Consider the following 12,778-nt stretch of genomic DNA (forward strand, 5'->3'; position numbering starts at 1 on the left):
ATCCACTCTCACAGTGTGACGCAGCATAGCCCCCAATTCCCAGCAGCCTTCCTTAGTCTCTCTGCCTTAAGCAACGGCCTAAAGAGAGAATTCCTCACTTTGCCACCATTGGAGTGTCACTCCTATTTTGGATCTGAGCCATTCGAATGGCTTCACAGTAATATGTCATTGTGATGCTAATGACATAACATTCAGCGGCTTTCCATATGATTGTTTATAATCTGTGGACCTTTCTTCATTGGGTTGTTCAGATCTTTTACGTACTGCCCTGGCAGATTTAGCTGCTTATTACTGAATTTTGAGGCTTCTCTTCGAATATTAGAAACCAGTCATTTTTCAGGTGCTTTCCTAATTAATGAATTGTTCCATTTCAATAGGCTATTATAGAGTAAGATATTTTATTATTTTCTAATTATTATTTTAAATTTTCATATGCAGTTTATTTGATCACATTTATTCCCATCGCTATTCCTCCAAGAACTTCCTTTTCTCTCTTTACCCTACCAATTTCATATACTCCATCAAAGGCTTTGAAAATTTTGAGTTCGTTTTATGGAAGCCATAAGTTCTGTGCCTACAACAGCTTTGGTGCCTTGGTATCATAAAAAAATCTCTATCCTACTTTGTTTAATGGCTTTCTGATTCCATTCAGAAATTATATAGAATATTTTCTAATTTTATAATATATATAAATATAATTTATTTATAAGTATATATTGTAAATATACCTAAATTATATTTTGTGTTTTCTAGACTTTCCGTTCATATATTCTACTTTTAGAAAATATCTCATGTTTACACACACACACACACACACACACACACAACCATACTGAAAAATTGAGAAATCTCAGTTCGAATACATAATTTTTAAATTGCCAAACAATAAGTAAAAATACCAAACAAAACAAAGCAATTGATTTAGGACCATCTGTAGTCCTTGTTGTGATTTTAGTTTAATGTATAAAATACTTCAATTTCACTTAAATCCATTTAAACTATGTGAGAAAGAATGAAAACAAATTTGCTTGAAAATCGAATTATTAAATGCCTGCAATACTTAAAGATATACAACTATTTGAGTATCATATAACATTTAACTATTTTCTAAAAATGTCAAACATATTTACACATCTTTTTCTCAGATGGGTACTGAATTCTCTAATGAAAAGTTATAAAAATGCTAACTTTTAAATGCTTGTACTCATATAGTTTGCAATGAAATTAAAAACAGGAGGTGGTTTTCTTGCAACATGTGGATTGAAAGCCCAAGATGTGATTGATTGTGTAATTTTTTTTCTGTTGACAAAAAGACTTTTTGAGCCGAACAAGAAAGGTATAACATTACAGTAATTGCACATTTCAAATTTTAGTAGCAACTTGAAATCCTGCTGGGAATGTGATGTTTTACTGACACTGTAGGCTGGCGCGGGTATACTAGGACGCTAGATTGGTCTTTATTTTCCCATGCCTTCTAAGCGGTTCTTAGGAATAGCCCCCATGCTTTACAGGCAGAGTGCCAACCATATCAGCTTGTGTTCTCGAGCCAGCACCTTTAAGTTGGAGGAAAGCTATAACATGTTCTTTCCTGGTTTTGTATTTTAATTTACTCGCCATTGTGTATAACTACATGTTCGAGGCAGGATTGTACCTAGGAAGTACAACCGAGCTTGGCTCGTTATCTTATGAAGTCTTGGTTGCTCCTCACAAGTCACACAGAAGCTTCTTCCACAAGACACATGTCAGGGGACTGGTTTAGAGGTCTCCACATCAGGACCTGTTGAAGTATCAGAAGAAAAGCCCGATTGTCCTGGATTCATCACTTCCTCATTTCTCCAGCTTTGAGCTCTTCTTGTTCACTTTGAAGTCATTTGGATTAACTAGCTCTGGGAATAAAGTTCAGATTTGGTAGCTGTTATGAAATATATAATGTGGCAGGTAAAGGATTCTTGCTTGTGCCAGTGAGAATGCATGCCATGCCCCAGACCTGATATATAGGAGGTTTATTTGAGTAAAGGAAGGGAGGGGAGGTCCTGGAGGAGTAGCGGCAGACAAACAGATGGGAGTCAAGCGAGCCCTGGGGGCAGAGAAGAAGAAAGGATAGAAACAGGGCAAGGGACCTGTGAGAACAGAAGGGGGCAGGGGGGGGGGGGTATGGTGAAGAGAAGGAAGGGGGAAAAGGATGGAGAAGGACAGGAGAGGGAGAGGAGGAAGAGGGAAAGGAGAGGGTTAAGGAGGAGAGGGAAAGAGAGAGAGGGAGCAGGAGGAAGGGGAAGAGGGGAGGAAGAGCAGGCAGGGGGGAAAGGCAGGGGGAGGGGAAGGAGGAAAGGGACTGAGAGGGAACAGAGGGTGGAGAGGAGGGGAGCAGGAGAGAGAGGAAGAAGAGGGAGCAGGAGGGAGGGGATGGGAAGGGACAGCAGACAGGAAGTGAAAGTGCAGGGGGAGGGACAGAATTGGAGTAGCAAGCAGTCTTATATCCCACGCTATGCCACACCTACATGTGACATCAAGTGATGAGCAAGCTGTTGCTAGGTCCCTGGGAGGAGTCTAGCAGAATTGCTGTAAATTAACAGTTACAAATGCAGATTTTTTTTTTTTAGTTTGTATTTGGTATTTTTCAAGTGAATTAGAAAACTTAGCTCTACTTAAGCATTAACTAGAGCATACAGATTGTGAAATAGTCAAGACTGTGAAAAACAATCATAACGACAATAAAAACTATCATCTTCTAATCCAAGTATCACAACTGTTGCCTTGAACTATTTTTTTAAGTTTCTTTCCATATAATATATTTTTATCACATCACTCTTTCTCAATTCCTTCCAGAACTTTTCCAGTTCCTTCTCCACCTGTGTTTATGCCACTCTCTCTTCAAAGAAACAATAAGACAAAAACAAACAAACAAAAAAACAAAAAAAAACAAAGCCAAACATAAACAACAACAAAACAAACAATATAAATAAAATATAAAACCATGGAGTCTCTTTTGTATTAGCCAATTACAGCTGGACAGGAGGCTGCCCTGGGGTGTGGCTGATACGCCAGACACTTAAGTATAGAAAGCTGATTGATCCTTCTTAGAAGGTATCAATTGCACATAGCTTCTTGGTTAGGTGTGGAGTTTGTGTCCACTTCCCTTCTCATTGCTGGGATTTTGTTGAACAAACGTCTTTACTGTTGTTTATGGCAATACCTACATCCCTTAAATTTAAATTTAAATTTTTTTAAATTTAAAAAAAATTGAACAGACAAAATTGAACCTATGAGGATGCAAGAAGTTAATATTAGAAAAGACCTTTAGATAGTTAATAAGCACATAAAAACAACACTTTCTCTCTTTTTATTATTTTATTTTACACAAAAAGTAAACTTTGTGATATGGGCAGTAAACTACATCACACTTACTAGATGAACTTGCATACAGAAACCATATAGGTTCAGTATTTACTCTAGTAGAATCGCAAACTTTACATTAGAAACACTTTGATCAGTGCCCAAAACCTCACTCCCTTCATGATGCCGTTATTAGCTTGGAAATTGTCCGATATGAAGTGGCTGAGACCACACTTCCTTTATATAGACATTTAAAGACAGTAAATAAGTTAACCAGATTGTAAAATTTTTTAGATATAATTATTTTTATTTTATATGTATGATTGTTTGGCTACATGCATGTTTCTATACCATAGAGATCTTTGTGCCCACAGTGGCCAAAGAGAGTTTTGGAATCTGTAGAACTAGAGTTATCTACATTTCTGAGTTGGCATGTGACTAGGTGTCCAACCTGGTACTGTGAAAGAGAAACCAGTTCTCTTAATGAGTGAATCATCTCTCCAGCCTCTCTAAAATAAAACCTTAAAGAAAATATCTCTTGATTCATGAAGGATTAGAAAAATAAAAATAGTTATCCAAATATATACACAGTAAATAGAATGTTAATTTATTTTCTTTTATAAAGATTGTGAATTTTGAACAGGTGCTAGACATAATATTAAACAATTGTTGGATGGAAAGATTTCTGATTAAAAAGAAAATATTGAATAATAAACTAAATAGCTATCAAAGGTATGCCTGTAGATTTTGTAAGATTTATGGAAGGACTGCTATTTTCATGATTCTCGAGTAGATCAAGTCTGCCATAGCTCCTAAGACTCTGAAATACCATGACGTACTCTAGAAGGAGTTAATGATATATAAAATTGCTAACTTCTAGTCAAAAAAATTGTACATCAGAATATCGTGTTGAACATTACAGCTATTAAATACTTCAGAAACACTCACACATTAACGGGTTGAGGCTAAAACTAATATCATGCAATAATTTAGCAGATTTGATTCTCCTCAAGTTATGGGCTCATTGAGAAATGAAGGAATGCAGTCTTTTAACTCCCAATAGACCAAAACAGTCATACTACAGAAAAGATTAAGTCCATAGAGGGTTTGGAGTAAAAATCTGTCAGCAGAAAAATTTAACAAGAGAAGGAAAGTTAAATCTAAATAGAGTTGTACCAAGAGACAAATGGTAAATGAATTCGTGTCATTGTGTTTCTAAGTCAGATTGGATATAGCAAATGAAAGCTAGCATGCTGCCTACAGGAAACACACCTCAGAGACAAAGACAGACACTACCTGAGAGTAAAAGGCTGGAAAACAAATTTCCAAACAAATGGTCTGAAGAAGCAAGCTGAAGTAGCCATTCTAATATTGAATAAAGTCAACTTTTAACCAAAAGTCATCAAAAAAGATAAGGAAGTACACTTCATATTCATCCAAGGAAAGATCCACCAAGGCGAACTCTCAATCCTAAATATCTATGCTCCAAATACAAGGACACCTACATACATAAAAGAAACCTTACTAAAGCTCAAAGCACACATTGCACCTCACACAATAATCGTAGGACATTTCAACACCCAACTCTCATCAATGGACAGATCATGGAAACAGAAATTAAACAGAGACATAGAGAAACTAACAGAAGTTATGAACCAAATGAATTTAACAAATATTTATAGAACATTCTATCCCCAAAAAAAGGATATACCTTCTTCTCAACACCTCATGGAACCGTCTCCAAAATTTACCATATAGTTGGTCACTAAACAGGCCTCAACAGATACAGGAAGATAGAAATAGTCCCATGAATCCTAGTTCCATCAATTTGCCTATGAATTTCATGAAGGCATTGTTTTTGATAGCTGAGTAGTTTTCCATTGTATAGATGTACCACATTTTCTGTATCCATTCCTCTGTTAAAGGGCATCTGGGTTCTTTCCAGCTTCTGGCTATTATAAATAAGGCTGCTATGAACATAGTGGAGCACGTGTCTTTTTTATATGTTGGGGTATCTTGTGGGTATATGCCCAAGAGAGGTATAGCTGGGTCCTCAGGTAGTACCATATCCAATTTTCTGAGGAATTTCCAGACTGATTTCAAGAGTGCTTGTACCAGTTTGCAATCCCACCAACAATGGAGGAGTGTTCCTGATTCTCCACATCCTCACCAGCATCTGTTACCACCTGAGTTTTTGATATTAGCCATTCTGACTCATGGGAGGTGGAATCTCCTGGAATCATAGTAAGTATCTTTATTATATATTCCAAGGTATATAAATTATCTGGAGATAGAGTTCCTGCTGTGTACTATTGGAACAAACACAGAAAGCAGAGTGACTTAAAACAGCAGTTTTAATTTAGTTGTGAGTAGTTTCAATTAGATGCAGCCCATGAGCTGAGTGGAATGGTTAAGCTACATTCATAGCTAACCACATCTTGTAGATTTGATATTTATGTGAAAATTTTGCTGCTGTGTTTCGAATATTGGTGCTCCGGTGGTCACACTATTTTGGGAGATTCTATAGCCTTTTGATATGGAAATTGACTGGCCTAAGGGATAACTCATATGGGCTTTGGAGAGTTTTCATCTAGACGTGTCTCATATCCTGTTCTGTTTTCTTCCATGGATTAGCCAGTCATTCCATTCCACTGATACAGAACAAATGGCCCCAGCTATCATGAATCCCAGCCATGATAGACTACAATCCAAAGTGATCTAAAATACTTTTTCATTCCTTATGTGAGAAATTTTGTCAAAGCTATGAGAAAAGTAAATTAATGCAATGCAAGCTAAAATACTTTTTTGTTCCTTCTATGGATTCTATGAGGAATTGTGTCATAACTATGAGAAAAGTCAATTAGAGCAAAGGTTTAGAAAGACATGGTAGTGATGTGGAGGGATTATTTTTAAAAAGTACCTGAAGTGAAATCCTTTATCCTCACGCAAAGATGGAAACGATACTGCCTCACTTCTTTGTGCCATACCATTAATTTTTGTATGTGCAGTCCTAAGCTAACCTATACACTATTTTCTAAGTTAATTTTCCCCCTGACTTCATTATATCGTAGAATCATTATGTGCCACTTTGACAAGCTTGCCTCTTATGATAGACACTCATGTCTTATTTTTGGTAACCAAACTATTTTTTTTGGGTGAAGGCTTTTATTGTCATAAGCCTTGTCTTCATATGTGTAAATTAGATGCTGGTGATCTACAATTTCTTTTTTCTTTTTTTTTTAAATCAATTCCAATAGTGGCAAAAGAATTAGCTGTTTTTACATAGTGGCTATCACTGAAAAGAGTCAAATCAAATCCAACATATAAAGTGTCTTTTAGAATTTTGCCTTGATTCTCAGAGCAAAACTAGCAACATATCTATTTTATATTTTCCATAAAGTGAGTGATACTAAAATTTCTACCTCCCATCGAGACCAAATGAAGATATAATTCCTGGCAAATCCATAGGTATCAGGTCATCAGACCAAACAAAGAGAGCAGAAGAGCATCAGAAAAGTAACACCTCTAAGTTATAGGTAAGGCATCATGGTCATTCACATAACATTTCCAACTAAAATACATATGAATAATGAACCAGTATTGATTTGAGAAATATAAAGGTCCCTTAGTTTATTTTTTTACACTTAAAACAGCACCACAATTCATATAAGAATGAGGTTACAGTAAAAAACTACAAAAAATGCTTTGGTATACATAATATATATATTGGTCATATTTTACTAGTAAAATGAATAAGAAACCAAGCACTTCATGAGAATTCATGCATCCCTTACATGTAATGTCTGGATAACTTTTGATTCTCCATGCATTCTCACTAAGAATATGCTGATTGAACACTAGTAAATTTTTTGGAGGAAATAAAAGTATTGCCCTAGGTGGAACAAAAACAGAAATGAGCAAACTGAAATAAATGAGAACTTCTACATGTGTTGAGTGACCGATGGTGGCAGATGAGTGGCAGTGATTAGAACAGAAAGTGTAATCAAATATCTAAACAACAAAACACAGTGACTGACCTCTCATAATCATTATTCTACATTCAACATATGAATCAGTTCATAAAGACTGATACTATACCAGAACCATACAGTTTAACCTTAAACATGTGTCTCAGCCCAACAATCTAATATTCTTGCTCCTTCACAGCTATGACTTGAAATCGCTATGACTTCTTTTAATGTGTATTCTAACAGGAAGCCTGTGCTCAGGTGCCCTGAGCAGTGTGTCTTTGGCACAGTTTCTGGTGAATGGCTCTCATCTGATCTTGTCCTTAGGCTGCATCTCCTTGAGTATCTCCACACAGATATTTCCATATCCTTCAATGGTCACACTTAATTTCACATACCTCTGGAACAATCCCTTTGTTAAGCTCATCTAAATTACCTCATCTAAATTGCTCTTCCTGGAAATCTGAATGATTTATCCAAATTATATTCAAATGTTATTGTTTGCTTATACTCATTGTACTCAATGAGACTGTCAGGTTTTTTTTAACACTTTTTTATTGGATATTTTATTTATTTACATTTAAAATGTTATCTCCTTCTCCAGTTCCCCCCTCTTCCATCCTCCCTCCCCATGCTTCTAGGACGATGCTCCCACTCCCACCCACCTCCTCCCAAGTCAATACCCTGGCATCCTGCTTCACTGAAGAAATAAGCGTTCACAGAACCAAGGGCTTCTCTGTCTATTGATGCAGACAATGCCATCCTCTACAATTTGCTGGAGTCACTTGTACCCCCACCCCCACACCATGTGTACTCTCTGGTTGGTTGAAGGTTTAGTTCCTGAGAGTTCTTGATGGTCTGGTTGGTTGATATTGTTGTTCTTCCTATGGGGTTGCAGACCGCTTCAACTCCTTCAGTCCTTTCTCTAACTCCTCCATTGGGGTCTCCATGCTCAGTATGATGGTTTGGTGGTTAGCTGCAAGCATCTTAATCTGTATCACTAAGGCTCTGGCAGAGCCTCTCTGGAGACATCCATATCAGGCTTCTGTCACCAAGCACGTCTTGGCATCAGCATAGTGACTGGCTTTGGTGGCTGCATGTGGGATGGATCCCTAGATGGCGCAGTGTCTGGATAGCCTTTCCTTTGGTCTTAGCTCCAATCTTTGTGCCTGTATTTCCTCCCATGAGTATTTTGTTCCCGCTTCTAAGGAGGACTGAAATATTCACACTTCAGTCTTTCTTCTATTGCGCTTCATGTGGTCTGTGGATTGTATCTTGGGTATTCTGAGCTTTCGGGCTAATATCCACTTACCGGTGAGTGAATACCTTGTGTATTCTTTTGTGAGTGGCTTGCCCCACTCAGGATGATATTCTCTAGTTCCGTGCATTTGCTTAAGTATTTCATGTAGCCATTGTTTTTAGTAACTGAGTAGAACTCCATTGTGTAAATGCACCACATTTTCTGTATCCATTTCTCAGGCACATGTTTTAAATGTCTCCAATTTTAAGTGAAAAGTCAGTCTTTCTTTTGTCTTCCCACATAAAATATAAACAGAAAAGAGCATCAAACCACTTATACATATATTAGAAAGTACAATATGTCAAGTATTTTTAACCATAATACACAAAGTTTTTATTTCTAAAACAATTAGAACCCATGTTTATGATAAAATAGTGTACATACCCTAAAACTTTTGTCAATTTTACCATTGGAAACAATGGGCAGTTTTTCCTGATGCACTTAAAAATGATTAGCTGACTGGACATTTGGATGGCTTCATTGATATGGCTAATAGCAGTAATGAATATAATAGTACAAGAATGCAGGATCACAAAGGAAAAATTGTTCTTTTATACCAAATCCTAGCTGTTATTTATACTGTTTCTGCCATCACTTTTATCTGGCTTTTATATACTGAAAATATTAGTGCATCTTAAGAATTTGCTTAAACAACCAAAGTTTTTCTGTCTGAGCTGCCTTCACAGGAGAGGTTATCTTAACCACTAAATAACTGGAATAATTAGCTAATTAAAAGCAGAACGATTCAATTCAGTGTCCAGCACTTACTGGAGCCTGAGTACGCTCTCCACTGAAGACTCTTTTTCAAAATGTGGGATTTTTAAACTGATTATAACAAACAAATATTGATAAAAGCATACAAATTACATAAAAGAGGGGAAAGGGGTAGATGGGAAGAGACATGAAGGAAGAATAGTGGGAATGTGAAAGTTTCTATAAAGTTGCCATTAGATTATAGATATTAGTTGAACCCCTAGCTGTGCCTTGCCTAATGCACTCACTCAAGTTATCAAACATATATGAAGTAATAGACTGGCTGGAGGACCTAATTCTTAACCTCAGTTTTGTTATGTTTAGCATTGGTTTTTAATTATTTGAATGTGAACATGAACAGCAATTTTTTAAAGTGTTCAGAGTTAGTTAACTAATGTGCATTCTGAACTTGGACCTTGTAAAGACTGTCTGGATATGATAATGCCCTTTGTTTTTTTTAAATTTTTATTACATATATTTCTTTCTTTTTTTCATCTTTATTAAATTAAGCATTTCTTTTTTCCATCTTTATTAAATTGGGTATTTCTTATTTACATTTCAAATGTTATTCCATTTCCCAGTTTCCATGCCAACATCCCCTAACCCCTCCCTCTCCCATTCTCTATGGGTGTTGCCCTCCCAATCCTCCCCCCATTACCACCCTCCCCACAAGAATCCCGTTCACTAGGGGTCCAGCCTTGGCAGGACCAAGGGCTTCCCCTTCCACTGGTGCCCTTACTAGGCTATTTATTGCTACCTATGCGGTTGGAGCCCAGGGTCAGTCCATGTATAGTATTTGGGTAGTGGCTTAGTCACTGGAAGCTCTGGTTAGTTGACATTGTTGTTTATATGAGGTCTCAACCCCTTCAAGCTCTTTCAGTCCTTTCTCTGATTCCTTCAACCGGGGTCCCGTACTCAGTTCAGTGAATTGCTGCTGGTATTCGCCTATGTTTTTTCCATATTCTGGCTATGTCTCTCAGGAGAGATCTACATCTGGTTCCTGTCAGCCTGCACTTCTTCGCTTCACCCATCTTATCTAGTTTGGTGGCTGTATATGTATGGACCACATGTGGGGCAGGCTCTGAATGGGCATTCCTTCAGCCTCTGTTGTAAACCTTCCCTCCCTAATCCCTCCCAAGGGTATTCTTGTTCCCCTTTTAAAGAAGGAGTGAAGCATCCACATTTTGGTCATCCTTCTTGAGTTTCAGGTGTTCTGTGCATCTAGGGTAATTCGAGTATTTGGGCTAATATCCACTTATCAATGAGTGCATACCATGTGTGTTTTTCTGTGATTGGGTTACCTCACTCAGGATGATATTTTCCAGTTCTATCCATTTGCCTATGAATTTCATAAAGTCATTGTTTTTGATAGCTGAGTAGTATTCCATTGTGTAGATGTATCACATTTTCTGTATCCATTCCTCTGTTGAAGGGCATCTGGGTTCTTTTCAGCTTCTGACTCTTATAAATAAGGTGGCTATGAACATAGTGGAGCATGTGTCTTTGTTATATTTTGTAGCATCTTTTGGGTATATGCCCAAGAGAGGTATAGCTGGGTCCTCAGGTAGTGCAATGTCCAATTTTCTGAGGAACTTCCAGACTGATTTCCAGAATGGTTGTACCAGTCTGCAATCCCACCAACAATGGAGGAGTGTTCCTCTTTCTCTACATCCTTGCCAGCATCTGCTGCTGCCAGAATTTTTGATCTTAGCCATTCTGACTGGTGTGAGTTGGAATCTCAGGGTTGTTTTGATTTGCCTTTCCCTTTGACTAAAGATGTTGAACATTTCTTTAGGTGCTTCTGAGCCATTTGGAATTCCTCAGCCGTGAATTCTTTGTTTAGCACTGAACTCCATTTTTTAATAGGGATTTTGCCTTGGATGAATATGAAGGGTCTTTCTTTATTGTTTTTGATGACTTTTCGTTGAAAATCGATTTTATTCGATATTAGAATGGCTACTTCATCTTGCTTCTTCAGACCATTTTCCTGGAAAGTTGTTTTTTCAGCCTTTTACTATGAGGTAGGGTCTGTCTTTGTCTCTGAGATGTGTTTCCTCTAGGCAGCAAAATGCTGGGTCCTCATTATGTATCCAGTTTGTTAATCTGTGTCTTTTTATTGGGGAATTGAGTTCACTGATGTTGAGAGATATTAAGGAATAGTGATTGTTGTTTCCTATTATCTTTGTATTTTGAGGTGAGATTATGTTTCTGTGCTTATCTTCTCTTTTTTTGTGGCAAAACGATTAGTTTCTTGCTTTTTCTAGGGTGTAGCTTGTCTCCTCGTGTTGGGCTTTACCATTTATTATCCTTTGTAACATTTGGCATTGTTGTTCATATAGAATCTCAGGCCCCTTCAGCTCTTTCAGGCCTCTCTCTGATTCCTTCAACAGGGTTCCCGCTGTCAGTTCAGTCGTTTGCTGCTGGTATTTGCAGCAATTTGTAGGATTTGTAGAAAGTTATTGTATAAATTTGGTTTTGTCATGGAGTATCTTGGTTTCTCTATCTATGTTAATTGAGAGTTTTGCTGGATACAGTAACCTGGGCTGGCATTTGTGTTCTCGTAGGGTCTGTATGACATCTGTCCAGGATCTTCTGGCTTTCATAGTCTCTGGTGAGAAGTCTGGTGTAATTCTGATAGGTTTGCCTTATATGTTGCTTGACCTTTTTCCTTTACTGCTTGTATATTTTTTCTTTTTTATTGTGTGCATTTGGTCTTTTGACTATTATGTGACATGAGGAGTTCCTTTTCTGGTCCAATCTATTTGGAGTTCTGTAGGCTTCTTGTATGCCTATGGGTATCTCTTTCTTTAGGTTAGGGAAGTTTTCTTCTATGGTTTTGTTGAAGATATTACTGGTCCTTTGAGTTGGGAGTCTTCACTCTCTTCTATGCCTGTTATCCTTAGGTTTGATCTTCTCATTGTGTCCTGGATATCCTGTGTGTTTTGGGCCAGTAGCTTTTTCTGTTTTACATTATCTTTGACAGTTGTGTTGATGATTTCTATGGAATCTTCTGCTCCTGAGATTCTCTCTTCTATATCTTGTATTCTGTTGGTGATGCTTGTATCTACGGCTCCTTGTCTCTTCCTTTGGTTTTCTATATCCAGGGTTGTCTCCCTTTGTTCTTTCTTGATTGCTTCTATTTCCATTTTCAATTCCTTCACCTGTTTGATTGTGTTCTCCTGAAATTCTTCCATGGATTTTTGTGTTTCCTCTCTAAGGGCTTCTACTTGTTTACTTGTGTTTTCCTGCATTTTTCTAAAGAATTCTTTATATCTTTCTTAAAGTCCTCCATCATCATTATCAAATAGGATTTTAAATCTAAATCTTGCTTTTCTGGTGTGTTTGGAAATTCAGTGTTTGCTTTCGTGGGAGAATTTGGCTTTGATGATGCCATGTAGTCTTGGTTTCTGTTGCTTGGGTTCCT

The 12,778-nt window shown here is 37.3% G+C and overlaps 1 protein-coding gene across 1 annotated transcript in view; it reads left to right on the plus strand.

Annotated features, from left to right (window-relative positions):
• Ralyl (RALY RNA binding protein like) overlaps nucleotides 1-12,778 on the plus strand; it is a 680,590-nt gene that overhangs the window by 270,996 nt on the left and 396,816 nt on the right. The window lies entirely within an intron of this gene.

Source organism: Rattus rattus, chromosome 3 (assembly GCF_011064425.1).
Source record: "Rattus rattus isolate New Zealand chromosome 3, Rrattus_CSIRO_v1, whole genome shotgun sequence".
NCBI classification, from domain to species: Eukaryota; Metazoa; Chordata; class Mammalia; order Rodentia; family Muridae; genus Rattus; species Rattus rattus.